Source organism: Microtus oregoni, unplaced genomic scaffold (genome assembly GCF_018167655.1).
Source record: "Microtus oregoni isolate MIOR12 unplaced genomic scaffold, Mior012 000017F_ref0000208, whole genome shotgun sequence".
Classification (NCBI taxonomy): Eukaryota; Metazoa; Chordata; class Mammalia; order Rodentia; family Cricetidae; genus Microtus; species Microtus oregoni.
In genome coordinates, this window is record NW_024543076.1 from 19,508,968 (window position 1) to 19,532,595 (window position 23,628).

The following is a 23,628-nucleotide window of genomic DNA, read 5'->3' on the forward strand; positions in this document are numbered from 1 at the left end:
ACAGAAGAAGTTCAAATGGCCAAAAGACACTTAAGGTCGTGCTCAACTTCCTTAGCAATCAGGGAAATGCAAATCAAAACAACTTTGAGATATCATCTTACACCTGTCAGAATGGCTAAAGTGAAAAATACCAAGGATAGCCTTTGCTGGAGAGGCTGTGGAGGAACGGGTACCCTCATCCATTGCTGGTGGGAATGCAATCTTGTGCAACCACAGTGGAAGTCAGCGTTTCGGTTTCTCAGGAAATTCGGGATCATCTTACCCCTGGACCCAGCAATAACACTCTTGGGAATATACCCAAGAGATGCTCTATCATATGACAAAAGCATTTGTTCAACTATGTTCATAGCAGTATTATTTGTAATAGCCAGAACCTAGAAACAACCTAGATGCCCTTCAATGGAAGAATGGATGAAGAAAGTATGGAATATATACATGCTAGAGTACTACGCTGCTGTAAAAAACAATGACTTCTCGAATTTTGCATGCAAATGGATGGAAATAGAAAACACTATCCCGAGTGAGGTGTCCCAGACCCAAAAAGATGAATATGGGATGTTCTCACTCATAATTGGTTTCTAGCCATAAATAAGGGCCACGGAGTCTACAATAGGTGAACCTAAAGAAGCTAAGTAAGAAGGTGAACCCAAGGAAAAACATACAGTTATCCTCTTGGCTAAGGGAAGTAGACCATATTGCCGGGGAGAAAATGGGATCTTGGGGGTGGGGTGGGAATGTGGGTAAGGGGAGATAGGGAGAGAAAAGGTAGAAGGGAAGGAGGGCGGACCTGGGGAAACAGGAGAATTGGGATAAAGGAAAGGTGGATAGGGGAGCACGGAACCACAATTCTTAGTTAAGGGAGCCACTTTAGGGTGGGCAAGAGACTCGACCCTAGAGGGGGTCCCACGTGCCCAAGATGAGTTTCCCAGTTAGTTCCTTGGGCAGCTGAGGATTGGGAACCTGAAATGACCCTATCCTAGAGCAATACTGACGAATATCTTGCATATCATCATAGAATCTTCATTTGGTGATGGATAGAGATAGAGACAGAGACCCACACAGGAGCACTGGACTGAGCTCCCAAGGTCCCAATGAGGAGCAAAAGGAGGGAGAACATGAGCAAAGAAGTCGGGACCACTAGGCGTGCATCCACCCACTGAGACAGTGGAGCTGATCTATTGGGAGCTCACCAAGGCCAGCTGGACTGTGACTGAAAAAGCATGGGATAAAACCGGACTCTCTGAACATGGTGAACAATGAGGGCTGATGAGACACCAAGGACAATGGCACGGGGTTTTGATCCTACTTAATGTGCTGGCTTTGTGGGAGCCTAGCCAGTTTGGTCGTTCACCTTCCTAGATATGGACGGAGGGGGGAGGACCTAGGACTTACCACAGGCAGGGAACCCGGACTGCTCTGTGAACTGGAGAGGGAGGGGGAGAGGAATGGGGGGAGGGGGAGAAGGGTGGGAGGAGGGAGAGAAGGGTGGGAGGAGGGTGAGGGAAATGGGAGGCTGGGAGGAGGTGGAAACTTGTTTTTTTGTTTATGTTTTTTTTTCTTCTTTTCTCAATAAAAAAAAAGAAAAAAAGTGTAAAAGGGATACATACGAAAAATGTTTCAAGATACATGACGAGTTCATTGCTTTTAGAGTATGTGCTTCCATACCCAGAATTTTTACAAGGGTCTCAAGGATCAAATTCAGGTCTTCATGCTTTCATAGAAAGCAGTAAACAGTTACTCAGATATTCCTGCAGTCCCGTTCATTATTTTTAAGTGAAATACTTCATGCCGAGGATCTGATATATTCCCCATATTAACCCTTTTTCAGATGAATGCTGTGTAAGTCTCTCCTATTCTATATGTAATCTCATTGTTTACAAACAGTCCTTTATAAAGCATTAACTCTATAATTTTCTTTAATAACTTTTTGGTCTTAGTCTCTTGTTTGTGCCTTATAACAAATTTTTAACTGATTTCTTTTAACCAGTGGGTGGCAGCATCTTGGTTGTATTTTTGTGTAACTGGTTATCTATTTTTCTAGCACCATTTGTTGATCTAAATATCCTTTTCCCAGTGTATGTTTTTGAGACTTTGGGTAAGTTAGTAGGCTAAAATATGAAGTATTTTACATGAATTTTCTAATCTATTCCAGTGTTTCACAAGGATGTTTTAATGCCAATGTAACATCATTTTTAATACTATAGTATATGCTGAAGTCACATATATCAAATAATAATATAATAATAATATTAATAATAATAATAATAATTTCCTTTATTTTATTGTATTATTCTTGCTGGAGTTTTCTGTATATTTGTAGTATTTTTGGTTCTAATAAATTTTTAAAAGCCTTTTTTAGTTCCTTAAATGACGCTATTGGAATGTAAAATTTGCATTGACTCCACAGACCACTTTCAATACCATTGTTATAATAAGAATGTTAACCTTTCAGTGAATGAATACAGTTACTATTTCTGTTTACTGTTTTCTTTTTTGTCCATTAATACTTTGTGTTATTCACTTCAGTTATTTTACTTCTTTGTTTAAATTTATGTATTTTAATTTTGATCAGACAGTGCAACAAGTTGGTTTTTTCAATTTTTTCAGATAGTTCAAACTTGAGAAATAGGAATTTCACTGATTTTATATTATTTTCTTATCTAGTAACTTCACTAATCTTTGTGAATTTATCTTAGTTTTGACAGATTTGGCGTGAAATACTTGTCTGGATTTTGGCATCTACAAAATGGTAGCCTCAAAGAATTAAATTGAAGGAATTCTCTCTCATTTAACTTTTGACAAAATTTGCCAAGAATTAAAGTAGTTTTATCTTCGAATATTTGGTAGAATTCAGTAGCACAGAATTCTAAGTCTAAGCCAAGATGGGGTTTTATTGATGAGAAACATTTTATTATTTCAACCTTATCCTCCATTTTAATTTGTTCATAATATCTATTTATTCTTCTTAAATAAAAATGTTTCTAACAACTTAGATTTAAGATTCCATCATTTCTGATGAGTACACAACTGATACAGAAAGTTAGGAATGACCCAGAGTACTGATTTTCCTTTGATTTAATTTACTGGTATCCCTGGAGTCGTCTCCTGTAATTCTCTCCTATTTTCCTGGTTTTAAAGAACTAGAACACAACAAAAAGATGTTCTTACTTTTGGAGAAAGAAGATTAATGCATTGGTGGTCTCATATGAAGGTCTTCAATCAATGTGAGGAGCTTGTAAATGCTTTTTGTTGTATCTAAATGAGCTGAGGCAGATGAAAAGGACATAGGATGCATATTTGCCCTGCAAAATGGATCAAAATAAATACTTTGAATAAAACATTTGAGTCTGTTTCTCAAAACACTCCAGCTTACATTGAAAGGTAGAGTATTTTAATACAAATCACCTATGTTTAACTTTTATTTGGAAGAATCTAACGAAACTTTGAAATAATCTCATCTATGGGACAACCTTGAAGAACAATTTTAAACCCATAAAAACTTGTAATGGCAAATTACAGAAATGGGAAGAAACAAAATAGTGAGTTCTTAACTTCACATTCACATCTTCATTTGCTGTACTATGTCCTTGTCACGTTCTTTACATGCTAGAGACTGAACCCAGAGCTTTATGCATGTAGATCAGGACTCTATTATTCAAGTTCATCCTTTTTCCCATTGTGCATGGTCCTAATTTTAAAAGTTAATAGCATCATTTTAAACATGTTTTGTTAGTTCACTTGTCGGCTCTTATGTTTATGTTTGTCTTACTAGTGAATGACATTTTCCCCATAAGTGCATTGTAAAATTCTGTTGATTGCACTCTTTGCACAAATTTCCTAAAATGAAACCACTTTTTAAAAGAAAGAGAAGTCAATAGTCAAAAGCAATCAATAAAAGTTGTTTCTGCTCTGAAACTTTGTACTTTTCTATGCATGAAATTGAAAAATAAATTTTATGAGTAGTGACGGTTTTCTTTGAAATCTATCCATACTCATCTCATTATATATAGCACACATTCATTTGAAGCAGAAGTCAATCAATTCCTAAGTGAATGTTTATTACACATTTTCTCTAGGGAAAATGGCATCTCTCTGTAAATCATTTTCTTTGAGTTTTATATTAAAAGAAAATATGGTGGAAATAAAAGAATTATTTCTCCAAAATATTTTAGGCTCCTGTAATGAATAAACCTAGAGAGACTCAGATGGTTTATATAGTAATCCACAATTAATCACTACTCCGTCATTAATAATCACTTTCTGGGAGGGGCTAATTTTTCTCCCAGCAGTCATTAGTTATCTATAGATTTTTGTTTAGGAACAGAAACTTGTGAAAGTTATATTATATTATTAATATAACTCCAACTTAGAATGTGAATCAGTACTGCAATTGTTTGGGTTTATCTTACAACCTCATTCCTAGGAGAGACTGTTTCAGAGCAGATTTTCTTTCTGATGTTCTGATTCTTATATAAGTCCCATCTTCCATGTTGCTCCCTGAATAATAGGTGCAGGAGTTGTGGTGTATATTCATCAGATGGAGCTGAACTCCCCATGCTCTACAGATTTTTACACTGTTTCCTAATGTGGTTTTCTGTGGTGGCTTCCAGTTGCTGTAAACTGAGGCTTCTTTGCCGAGACGTGGTAGCTAGGCTTATCAGTGCATATAAGGAAAAGGTTTGGAATGAAAAAGAAATGTGGTAGTATACAGAGTGGTGGTACTAGGTTATATTCTGAGGTCCATGGCCTCACTAGTCTCAGAAAGCTGATTATGTTTTGAGTACCAGTTGTGATTTCTCTTTTGTTGAGTGGGTCCTAAATCTGAGTATACAATCCTTGTTTACCACCAAAATGTGAGCAACATTTATTGCCCCTTTGTAGCTATCTGTTAATATTTAACATTGTTGTAGCTCCTAAATTTTGCAGCTAGGAAAGACTTTATTATATTTCACCCCAGCGTTAGTAGGTTGCACAATATTTTCTGAAAATGGAAACTGTGGGAACTAGACCACATGAAAGAGACTTTCGCCTTAGAATTGGCATAAATCGTCTGAATCTTGTGTCCTAGATGTGTGCTGTCTTCAGCAACTGAGGCCTGACCTCAACCCCAAGAAGCACCCAAGGGAAACTTTCATAGTCTCTATTGTTTGGGGAGTCTCTTGGACTACCCTGACCAACTATGCAAAGGAAGTTTCCCTGGCTTGGTACTGCAGTTTTTGTTACTTTTTGGTTTTAGTGAAAAGCACTCTCAGCCTAAGTAGTATAACTTTCTTTAGGATGCAATTATGGATTTCCTGGTGCAAATATCAGCTTTTGCGAATAGTAATCACTTGTTTTTGTGAAATTATCAGCTATGATACATTTATTTGATTTGTGTGCTCTCTCTCTGTCTCTCTCTCTGTCTCTCTCTCTGTCTCTCTCTCTGTCTCTCTCTCTCTCTCTCTCTCTCTCTCTCTCTCTCTCTTTTGTGTGTTTCTCTTTGTTATTATTCCTAAATTGCCTCAGGAGTATCTCATAAGGAAGACCTAAGTCTCCATGTTTTAAAATTTATGTTTTATCTTCCATTGAAATAAATATTCGAGGCGCCAGGAGACCCAGCATTGGGGTGAGTTTCTGGCCCCGCGGCGCCAGCCTCAGAAGGGGAGTTCAGAGGTTCCTTGGCCCCCTATCCTTCTTGAGCTCTCTGCAGGGCCTCCACTCCCTGCATACCGCCTCTTTCTTCCTAGCCCACCCAGCTTCCATCCAGAACCCTCCCCACTTCGGCCCCACCGCCCTCTTTCTGCACATAACATCACCCAGCCCAGCCTGTCTGGGCACTGGGTCCGAATCCTCGGGGCACCCAAGCGGGCAGGAGTTCCTTTGTTTCTTTGGCCTGCCTGAACCAAGCAGGGTAGGCACTTTGTTTGCCACCTGCCCATCAGCATGGAGGCCTGATTTCTCGGCGCCAGGAGACCCAGCATTGGGGAGACCCAGCATTGGGGAGAGCCAGCATTGGGTAGGCAAGGAGACCTGATCCGGAAAAGAAGATCCATAAGGGAGCATTTGGAAGAAGAGATGGGTAGACGCCAAGGCAAGAATTCGCCCAACAAGCTGAAAAGCAACATGAAGCCACCAGAAACCAGCGACCTCACAACGGGAGGACATGAACACCTTAATCAAGAAGAAGTAGAAAAGATTGACTTCATGAAAGTGATTGACGCCCTTAAACAGCATGTAAAAAACGCCCTTATAGAAATGGATGAGAAATATAACAGAAAGTTTGAAGAATAGAATAAATCAGTGAATGATACCCTAGAAAACCAAGGAAAAACAATCAAACAGATAATGGAAACGGTGCAAGACTTGAAAACTGAAATGGAGGCAAAGAAGAAAACACAAACAGAGGGCCGGCTGGACATGGAAAATTTAAGTAAACCAACAGAGTCTACAGAAACAAGCATAATCAACAGAATACAAGAGTTAGAAGAAAGAATCTCAGATTCTGAAGATACCATAGAGAAAATAAACACTCTGATCAAAGAAAACAGCAAGTCCAACAAACTCTCATCACAAAACATTCAGGAAATATGGGACACAATAAAAAGACCAAACCTAAGAATAATAGGAGTAGAAGAAGGAGAAGAAATGCAGCTCAATGGTCCAGAAAATATATTTAATAAAATTATAGAAGAAATCTTTCCCAACCTAAAGAAAGATATACCTATGAAGGTTCAAGAAGCATACAGAACACCGAATAGTCTAGATCAAAAAAGAACATCCTCTCGCCATATAATTATCAAAACACAAAGCATACAGATTAAGGAAAGAATATTAAGAGCTGCAAAGGAAAAAGGTCAAATTACTTATAAAGGTAAAACTATCAGACTTACACCTGACTTCTCCATGGAAACCATGAAAGCCAGAAGGTCCTGGATAGATGTATTTCAGTAACAAAGAGACCATGGGTGCAAGCCCAGATTACTATACCAAGCTAAGCTTTCATTCACTATAAATGGAGAAAATAAAATTTTCCAGGATAAAAACAATTTAAACAATACACAGCCACAAATCCAGCCTTACAGAATGTAATAGAAGGAAAATCACTAACCAAGGTGTCCAACAATGACCACAATAACTCAGACATCTAGAGACCCTTCAACAGCACAATAAAAAGAAGGGAAACACACAAATTCTACAACTAAAAAAATGACCGGAGTTATCAACCACTGGTCATTAATATCACTTAATGTCAATGGACTCAACTCACCTATTAAAAGGCACAGGCTAAGAGATTGGATACGAAAACAGGATCCAACATTCTGCTGTTTACAAGAAACACACCTCAACCACAAAGACAGGCACCTACTCAGAGTAAAGGGCTGGGAAAAGGCTTTTCAAGCAAATGGACCTAAGAAACAAGCAGGTGTGGCCATACTAATCTCTAACAAAGTTGACTTCAACTTAAATCAATCAGAAGAGATGGAGAGGGGCATTTTATACTCATAAAAGGAACAGTTCAGCAGGATGAAGTCTCAATCCTGAACATCTATGCCCCTAATATAAAAGCACCCACGTACATAAAAGAAACATTGCTAAAACTCAAGGCAGCCATCAAACCGCACACACTAATAGTAGGAGACTTCAACACTCCTCTCTCACCAATGGACAGGTCAATCAGACAGAAACCTAACAGAGAAATTAGAGAATTAATGGAGGTAATGAATCAAATGGACTTAACAGACATCTATAGATTATTCCACCCAAAGAGGAAAGAATATACCTTCTTCTCTGCAGCTCATGGAACCCTCTCAAAAATCGACCACATAGTCGGTAACAAAGCAAACATCCACAGTTACCAAAAAATATTAGTAACCACCTGTGTCTTATCAGATCACCATGGATTAAAGTTAGAATTCAACAGCAATACTACCCTCAGAAAGCCTACTAATTCATGGAAACTGAACAGTCAACTATTGAAACATACCTGGATTGAGGAAGAAATTAAGAAAGAAATTAAAGTCTTCCTAGAATTCAATGAAAATAAAGAAACAACATACTCGAACTTATGGGACACTATGAAAGCAGTCCTAAGAGGAAAGTTCATAGCACTAAGTGCCCACTTAAAGAAAACAGAGAAAGCTCACATTGGAGACTTAACAGCCCAACTCAAAGCTCTAGAAAAAAAAGAAGCAGACTCACCTAGGAGGAGTAGAAGACTGGAAATAATCAAACTGAGGGCTGAAATCAACAAAATAGAAACACAGAAAACAATCCAAAAAATCAATGAAACAAAAAGCTGGTTCCTGGAGAAAATCAACAAGATTGACAAACCCCTATCCAAACTAATCAAATGGCAGAGAGAGAATTTGCAAATTAATAAGATCAGAAATGAAAAGGGGGACATAACCACAGACACAGAGGAAATTCAGAGAATCATTAGATCTTACTACAAAAGCCTATATGCCACAAAACTGGAAAATGTAAAGGAAATGGACACTTTTTTAGATAAATACCATATACCAAAGTTAAACCAGGAACAGGTGAACAATCTAAATAGACCTGTTAGTCACGAAGAATTAGAAGAGGTTATCAAAAACCACCCTACAAAAAAAAAAAGCCCAGGACCAGATGGTTTCAATGCGGAATTCTACCAGAACTTCCAAGAAGACCTAATACCTATACTCCTTAATGTATTTCACAATATAGAAACAGAAGAGGCATTGCCAAATTCCTTTTATGAAGCTACAGTTACTCTGATACCAAAACCGCACAAAGACTCAACCAATAAAGAAAATTATAGACCAATCTCACTCATGAACATGGATGCAAAAATCCTCAACAAAATACTGGCAAACCGAATCCAAGAACACATTTGGAAAATTATCCATTATGATCAAGTAGGCCTCATTCCTGAGATGCAGGGCTGGTTCAACATAAGAAAATCTATCAATGTAATCCAGCATATAAATAAACTGAAAGAAAAAAAAAACATATGATCATTTCATTAGATGCTGAAAAAGCATTTGACAAAATTCAACACCCCTTTATGATAAAGGTATTGGAGAGATTTGGGATACCAGGGTCATACCTAAATATAATAAAAGCTATATACAGCAAGCAGACAGCTAACATTAAATTAAATGGAGAGAAACTTAAAGCCATCCCACTAAACTCAGGAACACGACAAGGCTGTCCACTCTCACCATACCTCTTCAATATAGTACTTGAAGTTCAAGTAATAGCAATAAGACAACATCAGGGGATCAAGGGGATTCGAATTGGAAATGAAGAAGTTAAACTTTGGTTATTTGCAGATGATATGATAGTGTACTTAATCGACCCCCAAAACTCCACCAAAGAACTTTTACAGCTGATAAACAGCTTTAGCAATGTGGCAGGATACAAGATCAACTCCAAAAAATCAGTTGCCCTCTTATACACAAAGGATATGGAAGCAGAGAGGGAAATCAGAGAAGCTTCACCTTTCACGATAGCCACAAACAGCATAAAATATCTTGGGGTAACTCTAACCAAGGAAGTGAAAGATCTATTTGACAAGAACTTTAATGCATTGAAGAAAGTAACTGAGGAGTATACCAGAAAATGGAAGGACCTCCCTTGCTCTTGGATTGGGAGGATCAACATAGTAAAAATGGCAATTCTACCAAAGGCAATTTATAGATTCAATGCAATCCCCATCAGGGTCCCATCAAAATTCTTCACAGATCTTGAGTGGACAATAATCAACTTTATATGGAAAAACAAAAAAACCCAGGATAGCCAAAACAATCCTATACAATAAAGGATTGTCTGGAGGCATTACCATACCTGACTTCAAACTCTATTACAGAGCTACAGTGATGAAAACAGTGTGGTACTGGCATAAAAACAGAGAAGTCGACCAATGGAATCGTATAGAAGACCCGAATTTTAACCCACAAACCTATGAACACCTCATTTTTGATAAAGGAGCCAAAAGTATACAATGGAAGAAAGAAAGCATCTTTAACAAATAGTGCTGGCATAACTGGATGTCAACCTGTAGAGGAATGAAAATAGACCCATATCTATCAGAATGCACAAAACTCAAGTCCAAATCCATTAAACACCTCACTGTCAGTCAGAAAACATTGGACCTGATAGAAGAGAAAGTGGGAAGTACCCTACAACAGATGGGCTCAGGAGATCGCTTCCTATGTGTAACCCCAACAGCACAGACTTTAAGGGCAACATTGAATAAATGGGACCTACTAAAACTGAGAAGCTTCTGTAAAGCAAAGGACACTGTCACCAAGACAAAAAGGCAACCTACTGACTGGGAGAAGATCTTCACCAACCCCGCAACAGACAAAGGTCTGATCTCCAAAATATATAGAGAACTCAGGAAACTAGACTTTAAATGCTAATTAAACCTATTAAAAAATGGGGCACTGAACTGAACAGAGAATTCTCAGCAGAGGAAGTTCAAATGGCCAAAAGACACTTAAGGTCATGCTCAAATTCCTTAGCAATCAGGGAAATGCAAATCAAAACAACTTTGAGATATCATCTTACACCTGTCAGAATGGCTAAAATAAAAAACTCCAATGATAGCCTTTGCTGGAGAGGCTGTGGAGGAAGGGGAACCCTCATCCATTGCTGGCGGGAATGCAATCTTGTGCAACCACTTTGGAATCGGTGTTTTGGTTTCTCAGGAAATTCTGGATCAACCTACCCCTGGACCCAGCAATACCACTCCTGGGAATATACCCAAGAGATGCCCTATCATATGACAAGAGCATTTGTTCAACTATGTTCATAGCAGTATTATTTGTAATAGCCAGAACCTAGAAACAACCTAGATGCCCTTCAATGGAAGAATGGATGAAGATAGAATTGAATATCTACACATTAGAGTACTAAGCTGCGGTAAAAAGCAATGACTTCTCAAATTTCACATGCAAATGTATGGGAATAGAAAACACTATCCTGAGTGAGGTAACCCAGACCCAAAAAGATGAATATGGGATGTACTCACTCATAATTGGTTTCTAGGCATAAACAAGGGTCACGGAGTCTACAATTGGTGATCCCAAAGAAGCTAAGTAAGAAGGTGAACCAAATGAAAAGCATATAGTTGTCCACTTGGCTATGGGAAGTAGACAAAATTGTCGGGGAGAAAGTTGAGATCTTGGGGGTGGGGTGGGATGGGGGTAATTGGAGATGGGGAGAGAAAAGGGAGAAGGGGAGAATGGGGGGAACTTGGGGAAACAGGAGGATTGGGATAAAGGAAGGTTGGATAGGGGAGCACGGAAGCACAATTCTTAGTTAAGGGAGCCACCTTAGGGTTGGCAAGAGACTTGAACCTAGAGTGGCTCCCAGATGCCCAAGCCGAGGTCCCCAGTTAGTTCCTTGGGCAGCTGAGGATAGGGAACCTGAAATGACCCTATCCTATGGCAATACTGACGAATATCTTGCATATCATCATAGAATCTTCATCTGGTGATGGATGGAGACAGAGACAGAGACCCACACTGGAGCACTGGACTGAGCTCCCAAGGTCCCAATGAGGAGCAGAAGGAGGGAGAACATGAGCAAAGAAGTCGGGACCACGAGGGGTGCACCCACCCACTGAGACAGCGGAGCTGATCTATTGGGAGCTCACCAAGGCCAGCTGGACTGTGACTGAAAAAGCATTGGATAAAACTGGACTCTCTGAACATGGCGAACAGTGAGGGCTTATGAGAACCCAAGGACAATGGCATGGGGTTTTGAACCTACGTAATGTGCTGGCTTTGTGGGAGCCTAGCCAGTTTGGATGTTCACCTTCCTAGATATGGACGGAGGGGGGAGGACCTAGGACTTACCACAGGGCAGGGAACCCTGACTGCTCTTTGTGCTGGAGAGGGAGGGGCGAGAGGAGTGGGGGGAGGGGAAGAAGGGAGGGAGGAGGGGGAGGGAAATGGGAGGCTGGGAGGAGGAGGAATTTTGTTTTTTTTTTCTTTTCTCAATAAAAAAAAAAAGAAATCTTGAATTATATACAGAGAATATTCCAGCCATAGCAGTTATAGCGTGGGATATCTGCAGCATTTAAGAAGGAAAGGCATAAACCCAGAGCTTTCTTCTTAGAATTAGCAGCCATTAAAAATGTGTCTTTTATTCTAGCTCTCAGCATAAGCCAAAAGTAACTAAAGATTATTGCAAAAATTTTTATAAACCATAAATTTTGTAGACAAAGCTGATTTGAATTTTTTGAATATTTTCTGGAAATTAAAATTTTATATATATTCATGTAATCTCTGTTCTACTAAATACATAAATATGTGTTGCATCAAAAAAAAGAAAGAAAGAAAAAAATATTCATCTTTTTACCTAATTTCTAGTCTCAAATGTATATTACTTTTCTTAAAGTACAAGCATTGTCACCCTACAGTGACACCAGAGTGGAATAATATCAAGCTTGCCTAGTCAGTGAGACCTAGGAATAAACTCAGTACCACATATACTTAGTGATGTGGATGACTACAATTAGCAAGGACACAATGACAGCGTCACGGAGCCTTCAGAAAACAGGTAGTGTTATCTATAGAGTCACTACTGAGGGAAGCTTTTTTTTTTTTTTTTTTTTTTTTTTTACCACACTGCACACAATTTATAGGATAGGTTGCAGCATTATAGGAAAACGTTGTAGTTTAGGGTCTTCAGTCTAAATAAGTAATTAGTCACAGCATTAGAGCAGAAACATGACAGTTTACTGTCCTTATAATTTCAGTTTTGAACCATGAATTATTATTAATATGACTTATTTTCTCACCCGGAATAGCTTGCTGAGGGACATCTTGAAAGCAATAATTACCAGGCATCAACCTTCACAGTTCTTATTATTGCCAAATATATCCCTTCAGTTGATTTTGTCAGAAATGTGACTCGAGCTGTCAACACATTATTCGAAACGTGTTTCTATCTCTGCTGTCCATGTGCTATTACACCTGGTGCTAACAAGTTTGGTGTGATTTCCACTGTGGGACGCCAACGGCTATTTCAATTAATCCTCTGACTATGAACCTTACACAGAAGGCCCTCATTTTCATTGTCAACATTTAAGGAGAAGACAACAAAGAAGGAAATTACCAGGTAGCGGTTGATGGCATATACAAGCCAAAGGAGTCAATCTTCAGGGGAGTGAGGGCAGGAGAAATAATACTACGGTTGAGTCATGTGTTCTGATTAGATAATGTTTAAGCTAAGTCTTAAAATACATCCAAAGTCAAAACTTGGGTAAGAGAATCTCAGGCCTCCCTTAGTTAATGTCACAGTCTGCCCAAGAAATTTATATTACTTAAAAATTATTCCTGAGACTGGGAAAATGTTTCTTGCACTAGACTGTGTGCACATCTCTAACAACCATATCAATAGGCACATATAGCAATGTTACTTCCTGTAGCACTGGGGAGGCAAAGAAAAGAGGATTCCAGGTACTTGTTGGCCAGTCAGTTTAGATGAAACAGTGAGCACGTGACCCAGTGTGTCAGTGCACATGTGTGTGGATGACAGAGAAGAACAGTGGTGTTGTTCCTCAGGCTCTTTTGCCATTTGAGACCAAGTCTCTCTCATCAAGCCCTTTCTGCATCCCGTTGAATTGGCTGATCCCAGGGATCCACCTGTCTCTACCTCACCAGAGCTATAAAACAAGCATGAGCCTCCAAAGCCTGAAAATTTTACATGGAATGCTTAATAAAATTAATAGTATCTGGATAATTAGACATTAAATAGAAAAGAAAATGTACGGCAAGCTAGAATCATTTCCTTTTCTGTATAAGAGGCTCATTATACCACATTTTCTAGAATAATGAATATTTACTGTAAATAATTATATTATTTTGTGTGCTAGTTATTAAAATGATTTTTCTTAGAAGTGATGTTTCTTCATCATTGTACATTATGAACATTCAGAAAACTGAGCTTTACTGTCTGCACACAAAGCAAATCATAAGCAATATGTTTAAACTGTTGTAAAGTATATTCTGGGACTAGAAATTAGATAAGAAGTCAGGATATTATTTAAAAAAATCCTGAAAATATTTCCTCCAGAAATACTAACAGTGAAGCCATTATTGTGCTTGAATTATCAAAGTATACTATTTTGCACAGAAATATCATATCATATAGTTGTTTAGTACCTTTAGTAAGTATTGGTTATACCTGATCCAAAAATGCATTTAGTTTGGAGTTATGTTTTTCTGCATTGACTGTATCAACAAGATAAAACTGACTTAAATATTTTGACATAATAGTAATTCATAGTATTGGAGGGTAATTAAGTAATTGCTTTAATATATACTGAGTTAGAAAACTTGGATTGGACTTTTGCCTCTTCCATATGAACAGATAAAATTGAATCCCAAGAAAATAGAGGTTGAAAGTCCATTGGAAAGACTACCTGCCAGAGAGTGCACTCTTACTTATTCCTTTTGTTCTACTGAAGCCTTCCTTAACTTGCTTGCCTACCTGTATCCATGGGCCACTTTGCTTTATTCTACCAATTAAAAAATTAATCCCATTAAAATTTCATTCTCAGAGAAATGCCCAGAGTAACTTTTCACCAGATATTTGGGAACCAGCCACTAGAAATATAAAATTAGGACTTTTGTAGTTATAGAGATTGTATTTACTGAGATTAGCAGATTTTGAGTGATTTTATGAATTAGGAAAAGCAATAAAATAAAATAAATGACTAAAATATGCTTATTTAATGTAATTTCCAGCTCATGAGTTTAAGTTTTGTACTCCTAGTACTTTACAACAATTATCCTACCATCTAGGAGAGTAATAAGTATTCAGATTATTATATAGGGGCCTTCTATGGATCATTATATTTTCTGGAAACGACTTTGAATCTTTCCTTTGTTTGACTTTCTGCACAATTCTCATTCTGACCCAATGATGTAGCATTCCTGTCTCCTAGGATATACAAAAATTTGATACTATTAAATATTAGAGCAGCCATTTTTTTAAATAAGCAGCTCAAAAGTAACAGCTCTCTTTAGGCTTGCATTCTTTAATGAAATAGATGGACAACAAGCACTTTCTTTTAAGGAGAGACTCTTCTCTCAAGCCACACCCTGGCTTTTGATAAGATTGACAAAGGTGAAGAAATTATTAGGAAATATTTAAAACATAGAGATCTTGCACTTATGAGTTTGATGTCCCAATCTCTTAGTAACAAACTTCAGCCAGTTTGTATAACCTTCCAAATAGTCCTGGGGTATAGGAAGGACCAAACAGATGCCAGAAACAGGCTACTCAGTCTTATCTCAGAGATCTGGCCTCAATTGAACGAGCAGTTTCTGAGGAAAAGCCATGAACAAAAGACAATCAATCTCCAACATCCATAACAGCAAGGAAGAAGCCTGGTATGTGTAGTACTAGAACAGAGCAGACCAGGCCTGAGTCTGCCTCCACAGCAGCTCAAGGACAGGTACTGTGACTGCCAAAGCCTGTCATAAAAGGGAAAACTGTAGCCCTGACTAACCCCTGACAAGCCCTAACCAATTAGAACATACTAATATGATTTCCACTTGCTTAAGCCAATCATATCTAAAATGACCACTCCCCTCATTAAGAGTTAAAAAAAAACTCCACCACCTTCCGAGGGTCGTCGCTGTCTTGCCTTTGTGTAGGATGCTTGCTCCAGCTTGCTGGAATAATGATGATGATGATGATGATGATGATGATGATGATGATGATGATAATAATAATAATAATAATAATAATGGCTCTTTTTGCATCAGATCTTGTCTTATAGTGGTCTTTGGTATCCTGACTCTGTCCACAACAGAATTAAAGCTTACTTCTGCTTTACTTACATGTGTTTTCTTATTGTATTGCCTAGTCATTTATCTTAAGGGTTTTGTACTTTTAGTTGTTTATCAAAGACTTTCTTCATAGAATGTTCCACACTGGCTGAAGTGAAGAAAACAATGGGTTTTATAAAAGCCCCTTCATTTCTCTTCTGGCTGATGATTCATATTAAAACATGTACGTAAGAGATGCCTATCAAATGGGTCAACTTAGATTTAGTAGCAATGGGGAAGCAACAATGTCTCTGCACCTGTGAATAGAGAGAATTACTGAAATACATCTTTGAGTTATTCTTACAATGAAAATGTGTAAGAATGTCAAATTTAAGTGATTTAGGGGTCTTTCCTTCTTTATTAAATGCCTTCAAACATAATTTAGCAGCCATTTTTACTTTTTTAAAATTAATTAACTTATTGTTTATGTGTTTGGTTGGCCTGTATGCCTATACATGCCTCTATGCAGCATCCATAAAAGCCAGAAGAGGGCATCATATTCCCCATCACAGGAGTTATCAGTAATGATCCATGGTGTACAGTTGCTGAGAATTGATCCTGGGTCCTATGAATAAGCAGCCAGCGCTATTAATTCCTGATACCTGTCTTCACTGCTATTCATAATGTGACAGAAATTTGTTATAGACAGCAAAGTTCAGCCATGGCCTCTACTCTTCCAATGAGAGTGATCTTGGATTCTTCTCTATCTACCATTTTTATAACTTCTGCTCCTTCCAAAAACTCACGAACTCAAGATTGTTGGTAAGTTATATAATTCCTTCAGTTGTTCCAAGTGTACTAGAAGTCCTTCAGTTTTGCAATAAGAAAAAAATTAATAAGTAAGCATGTTAATTGATAATTCATGACCCTGATTTAGTAGGGGTCCAATTAGTAAATAGTCAACATATTTGAGCTGTTTCTATCTGTCATATAACAGAGTAACTGACAGAGAAATGTCATTAGAAAATATTACTAGAAACCAAAAAATTGTAGAAAGCCTGAAACATTTTCTTAACATTTCTCCCCAGGCTCTCTGGATTCTGCACATCTTGTCAGCAAGGCATTAACTGCTTTCTCTTCCAGATTGTTCTTTCACAGATATTTATATAACCATTAACTTGGAATTAAACAGGCCATCCTTGCCTTCAGGTCAAGGGCAGATTTGGTTATCACAGTTCTGAAAATAGAGATAAGATGTCCCTCTGGAAAACAAACAACACTTGCAGGAAAGATTTAGGGAGAGTTGCTTTCTTAAGCTGCAATCCACTGTGAGCACACATTTCTCCCTTGAATCACCCTGTTCTAGCTGAAGTTAGCAAGATCACTGCAAGGACAACTCAACTTCTACTTCCTGCAATTGTGGAGGATAATAAACTCCTTGGTTGCTGAGCCAGGAATCTTGACTTTTCTGCTATGAAACTCCTTCCAGCGAGGTTTCTTTTTAGCTTCTAAGTTGAGTAAAGTATAAGACCCTTAGGAGTTCTTGGTGTACTTCCCTATTTTCAATGAGCTTTCTACATATTATTTATTTTTAAGACATATCTTTACTTCAACTGTTGCAAACATACATCTATAAAATATTTACTTCATAGTTTTGTCACTGAGTAGATTAGTGAAATTTGAAGAATTGCTTATTATATTGTAATGGGATCTGCTTATTTTTATATCTTTCTTACCTTTCTCTGAAAACATTACCATATTTTACTTTGGATTCTCAGAATTTCCTGTAGTCATGGCTACTCTTACGAATCAAAAGTTTGGCTCATTTTTCTTGGCTTCATGGAAATGGTGAGCTAAAAGTGTCCTCATTACATAATCCTCTTTAATCAAAAAGTACTTCTTTTAGAAGAAACGCTTCATTAATTTTAGGAAATTGAAAGAATATTCTTTTTTTTGTTTCTTGATTTTCTTTTGAGTCAGGATTTCTTTGTAGCTTTTGAGTCTGTCCTGGAACTTGTTTTGTAGACTAGTCTGGTTTTGAACTCACAGAGATTTGTTTGTGTCTGCTTCCCAAGTGCTTGGATCAAAGGCATATTCCACCACTGTCTAGCTAAGAGTGACCATATTTTTTAAAAATCTTTTATGAAAATTTTGTTTATTCAAAGTATATGTGTACAAATCTGAATGAGTTCACATGTGCATATACCTGCAGGTGCCCTCAGAGGCCAGAATATGTCATCAGATGTCCTTAAACTGTAGTGTAGAAGGTTATGAGCCCCTTGAACTAAATTCTGAAAACCTCTAAAAGAGCTGCAGAGCTGTATGTACGCTTAACTGCTGAGCCATCTCTTCAATGGCAATGTTTGAAATCTTATTTATGGAAAGTTACTTTTAGTAACTACTAAGCCACAGAAAAAAATAACCACATTGCTAATATTTCTCAAAGGTTAGGAGGAGATAATTAAAACCTTTTTTTCTACCTTTCCAACTTTTGCTATAATTTCATATCTAGGAAATTGCCTTAAAGTCAGTAAATGAAGCGAGATATAATAAAGGCAGAACTAAAAGTGTCTGTGTGCTAAAATTATCTCTTGATATTATTTCTGAAAATATGTGAAACATGAATGTTTCTTCTTACTTTCCTTCCTATCGTTTTGCTCACTATATAACTTAAACTCTGGGAAGAGCTATTTTGATCTCAATGAGGATGTCCAGAGTTCTGATGGACAATTTGAAAGTGGATTTGTATATACTAAAGTTTAAATATTATAATAATTTGCTGATTGCTATACTGTGTCAATATATAGGCTTTATACATAGACCTCTATGGCCAAAGTCTAAGAACTAACTGAAGGGGTTTTCATGGTGATGACTGGAATATACACAAATAATATAGCCACCTCGTATAGTCGTGTCATAATAAGCAGTTTCTATACAAATTATTATATGTACTTCTTCCGTCTGTTTGTAATTAAAAGACAAGACATTCTACATGCTAATAATGTGGGAAATGTTGTGATAAATAGAAAAAATTAAATCATTTCAGAAGGTCAACTGTATTTGCAATAAAAACAAAGCAGTTATTAATTTTGTGTAGACAAACCAAGCTCTGTCAACAAGCAATAAGAATATGTTTACACCTTGGCAGATGGATCCGTAGGCAGTTAACATGGTAGGAAACGTATTTCTAAGGAAATCTGCCAAACAAAATAAGGCAAATCAAAATAAGGAGGAGCGTGCTCTGTGTTATATTTTCTCCTAATGGGGGCATTGATTTTGGCAATAAATAGCAAGAGAGGTTCTGATTAGAAATAGAGCTTGAAATTAAATAAACATTGCAAATCCAATTTGAGCTAAAAAATCAATGAACCTACATAAAAATCTTTTCATTACCAGTTATATGGGAGACACAAACACCTACTTCCTATAGCAGTTGTTAATTTTTAAAAATCAAGAATATTCAATTGTACTTGCCACTTTCTCTTCTATGAGATTCAGTGTGGTTGGTTTTATGTTGAGGTCTTTGAGTCGTTTGGACTTGAGTTTTGTGCATGGCAATAGATGCAGAACTATTTTCATTCTTTACATGTTGATTTCCAGTGATGTCAGCACCATTTGTTGAATATGCTGTCTTTTTTTACATTTTATATTATTTGCTTCTTTGTCAAAAATCAGGTTCTCATAGGTGTGTGAATTGATATCTAGGTCTTTGATTCAGTTCCATTTTTCCTTCCTTCTGTTTTTATGCTAATACCAGGCTGGTTTTAGCTCTGTAGTAGATTTTGAAGTCAGGGATTGTGATGCCTCCAGAACATACTTTATTCTGCAGGATTGTTTTGGTTATCCTGTGTTTTTGTTTTTGCCATATGAAGTTGAGTATTGTTTTTTGAAGTTTTTGAAGAATTTTGCTGGGATTTTGATGGACATTTTTATTGAATCTGTAGATTACTTTCAATAAGATTGCTATTTTTTCTATGTTAATTCTACCTACTCAAGAGCATGGGTGATCTTTCTATTTTCTGGTGTCTTCTTCATTTTCTTTCTTTAAAGATTTTAAGTTCTTGCCTTACAAGTCTCCACTTGTTTGGTTAGGGTTACTGCAAGATATTTCATGTTATTTGAAGCTATTGAGAAGGGAGATGTTTCTCTGATTTCTTTCTCATCCCATTTATCATCTGTATAAAGGAGGGCTACTGATTTTTTGAGTTAATCTTATATCCTGCTATATTACTGGAGGTGTATATGAGTTGTAGGAGTTCCTTGGTAAAAATTTTGGGGTCATTTATGTAAACTATCATATCACCAGCAAATAGTGAGAATTTGACTTCTTCCTTTCGGATTTGTACCCCCTTCATCTCCTTTTTTTGTGTTATTGCTGTTGGTAGAACCTCAAATATTATATTGAATAGACCTCAAGACCCAGCAATACCACTTTTGGGTATATACCCAAATGATGCACAATCATACCACAAGAACATGTTCAAATAACTTCATAGGAGCATTTTTTTAATGGTTATTTGAGACAGGGTTTCTCTGTAACTTTCGAGCCTGTCCTGGAAATAGCTCTTGCAGACCAGGCTGGCCTCAACCTCACAGAGATCTGCCTGCCTCTGCCTTTCAAGTGCTAGGATTAAAGGCATGTGCCACCTCGGATGGGCCAAAGCATTATTTGTAGTAGCCAGAACCTGGAAACAACAAGCCCCTCAACCTAAGAGTGGATAAAGAAAATGTGGTACATTTATATAATGGAATGCTACATAGCAGAAAAAAATGACATTTTGACATTTTTAGGCAAATGGATGGATCCAGAAAACATCAATATTGAGTGAGGTAATCCAGACCCAGATAGACAAATACTGTATGTCCTCACTCAAAAGTGGATTTTAGAAATAAAGCAAAGGAAAACCAGTCTACAATTCACAATCCCAGAGAACCTAGACAACAAAGATAACCCTAAGAGAGACATATGTGAAGCTAAAAGATATGGGAAGTAGAACAAGACAAGATCTACTGAGTAAATTGGAATCATAGGGATCATGGGAGAGGGTAGAATGGGAGAGCGGAGGAGGAGACGGGAATGGAAAAAATATACATCTCAATAAAAAATATATCATTATGTTAAAGAATAAAACAAGAGTGTAAGTGGAGATGTTGCTAATAGGCATGGATGCGAAAGGGTGCCACTACAGAGGGCACACATGACAGTGTTGAGATGGCCACTGTATCTTGGCAAGGGACTTTTTAAGTGCTGCAGATCACCCAAGGTAATGCCGGAAACTGGCAACAGGTCATTAGATACAAGGCTTTAACAGTTGCACAGACAAGAGAAAATAATAAAATAATGCTAGTTATAAAGAAATAAAAAATGCTGAGTAAACAGAAGTAACCTACAACAAAAGGAGGCCCTGTCATGAGCTAATATAACATGTTTTGAGAGGAAACATATTGTTTGCACAGAGAATGATATAAAGCAATTTTACTCTTGCCTTCTGTTCCTTGGGTTCCATCAAGGCACTGTTGATGTGGCCTCAAATGTTTATCCAGTATTTTCCTTTCCTCTGGGGTCCTTCCATACCTCTGGCATGTTCTACTCATATGTGACCTCTCTTTTTGACTACATGTCTAGATACTAACAGTCTCCTATGTGAAACATTCACAACACCTTTGCTCATAATTATGCCTTCATGCAGGAAAATATGTACAACAGTTGGATTTTGAAGTAAAAAATGAACTGTTAGCAGAAACTATGTGGCTGAATAATGGGTGGTGGCCCATTGGTGGAACTAAAATTTTATGGGTGGCTTCATCATTCCCAAAAACCTTTAGCTGCTATCCCAACAGAGCTTTCTTACTAAGCATATGAACTTCGATAAAAAATAGATGCTAAATCCAACATATTTAGACCACTTGTTTGGACTTTTGAATTATTTCTTTCTTTTATATTTCATTGAAGAACATGTGGAGTTCATATTTCAAAAGTCAATGTAATCTAAATTACCTTCTAGAATATTTTCAATGGAAATTCATTTGTTAATTTAAAAAATGATGAGTGATCTTGGGAAATCAACCACTTAGAGTTTTAGATCCCTCAGTGATTCCAGTGAGTATAGACTTTACAGGATCTACAATGCCCATAACCACATTTAAAAATTTTTAAATACACTGTCTAATGACTTGGCTAGATAGATACCACAGCCAATGAATGTACAATTTGAAAATTTTAAAACAGTATGAAGCAGAGAGCTTCCCTGTCATCAAGGTCTATTCCCTGAAGGACTTAACCACAAACTGTGAAGAGAACTTTCAGAGAAGCTCAAGCGTGGTTTGACATTCAAGACCATGTGCCTGATGGGATAATAGATTTGTAATTGTGAGTTACTGTTTTTAGACAAATATATTGGTATAGATTCTTGTATATTGATACAAAGTTAAATTATATTGACTATTGTATGCATGCATGTTTCTACCTCTGTTTAAAATATTTTTATGTATTGACATATATTGTATTGATATATATATTATATATATTTACCATATTGCAGTGTACATTTCTACCTCTGATTAAGATACTTATATAATGTTTGTGTATTGATATATATTTACCTACTGCAATGTATATTTGTACATTGTTTATATTTGGAGGTCATTGTCCTCATTTGTTTCACAGTCGTTTATTGTCTTAGTCTTTAGGTTAGATAGATATTGAGAATTATATAGACTAATAGTCATCTAAGTTTGTCATTTATAATTAAACTAATCAGGTTCTTTAGATATATAGAGATTATACTCAGTATAGATAGATAATCTTCAACTTCTTCAAAGAGCTGTAGAAAATGGCCTTTAATCTAACTCAGAGTTTTGTGGTAGTGAGGCACAATTGCTCCTGGCAACACCACTCTATTCCAGAGAGAATGGTGAGCACCAAAGACACTCCACCTGGAGCCTTTCTTTTTGGCAGAACTGGCCTTTGGGCAAAGAAATGCCCATACCTCAACCACTGACAAAGATACAGAGCGTGCATCAATGGATAAAACAGGACTGTCATATCCTGCCAAGACAGGGTAAGATAGTTTTGAAAAGTTGCTTGCCCTTGAAAATGGTATGTCAGTTGTGTTAGGCCTTAGCCAAAGTTGGTTGCTTTAACGCTGCTAACGTGACTTTGGGTGATTGCCTAGGTAGCTAGTTGTCTCTGTGATTTGTTGCATGTTTTGGAAGTTGTTTTACTGAACTTCCTAATTACCCAGGAAACATTATTTCCCTTCTCAGATCTTTGATGGGGTTGAAGACTATATAAATGTAGTTACTTTCTCTCATGACTTGGCCAAGTTATTTATTATACAAGACCTAAGCTAGTTAGAATAGGATATTTGTACTTATTGTATATAATTTCATAGTAGGTTTAGACGTCTCTTATTTAAACAAAAGGGGGAGGTGTTGCGGGAGGTCCTCCCGTTCCTCCAGCCTATAGCTGCTGAGATACCAGCCCATTGGGGCATGGTCTCTCTCTCTTTAAAAAAGCGGCCACTTCCCTCTCCTCTCTCTCTTCACTTCCTGCTCTGCCAGCGACTTGACTCCCTGGTGGCGCAGAGGGCTGATGGTGACCTGTAAGTTTTTTCCCCTTTAAATAAATACCACCATATTAATCATAATTCCAAACTAGTGTGGCATTGTTTATGACTTATGCCTTCACGTGCCCCTGAAGATAATGATACCTTTACCTTTTAGGCATGGTATCACTTCCAAGTAGGAGTACCCTGGAAATCACCATGGAGTCCTACAGAGTACTCTGGATTAACATATCTGAAATCATCTTGCCTATTTACTATATCCTGGCTCTTGTTATGAATATTTCTATGTCTTTTAATCTTCTTCTTTC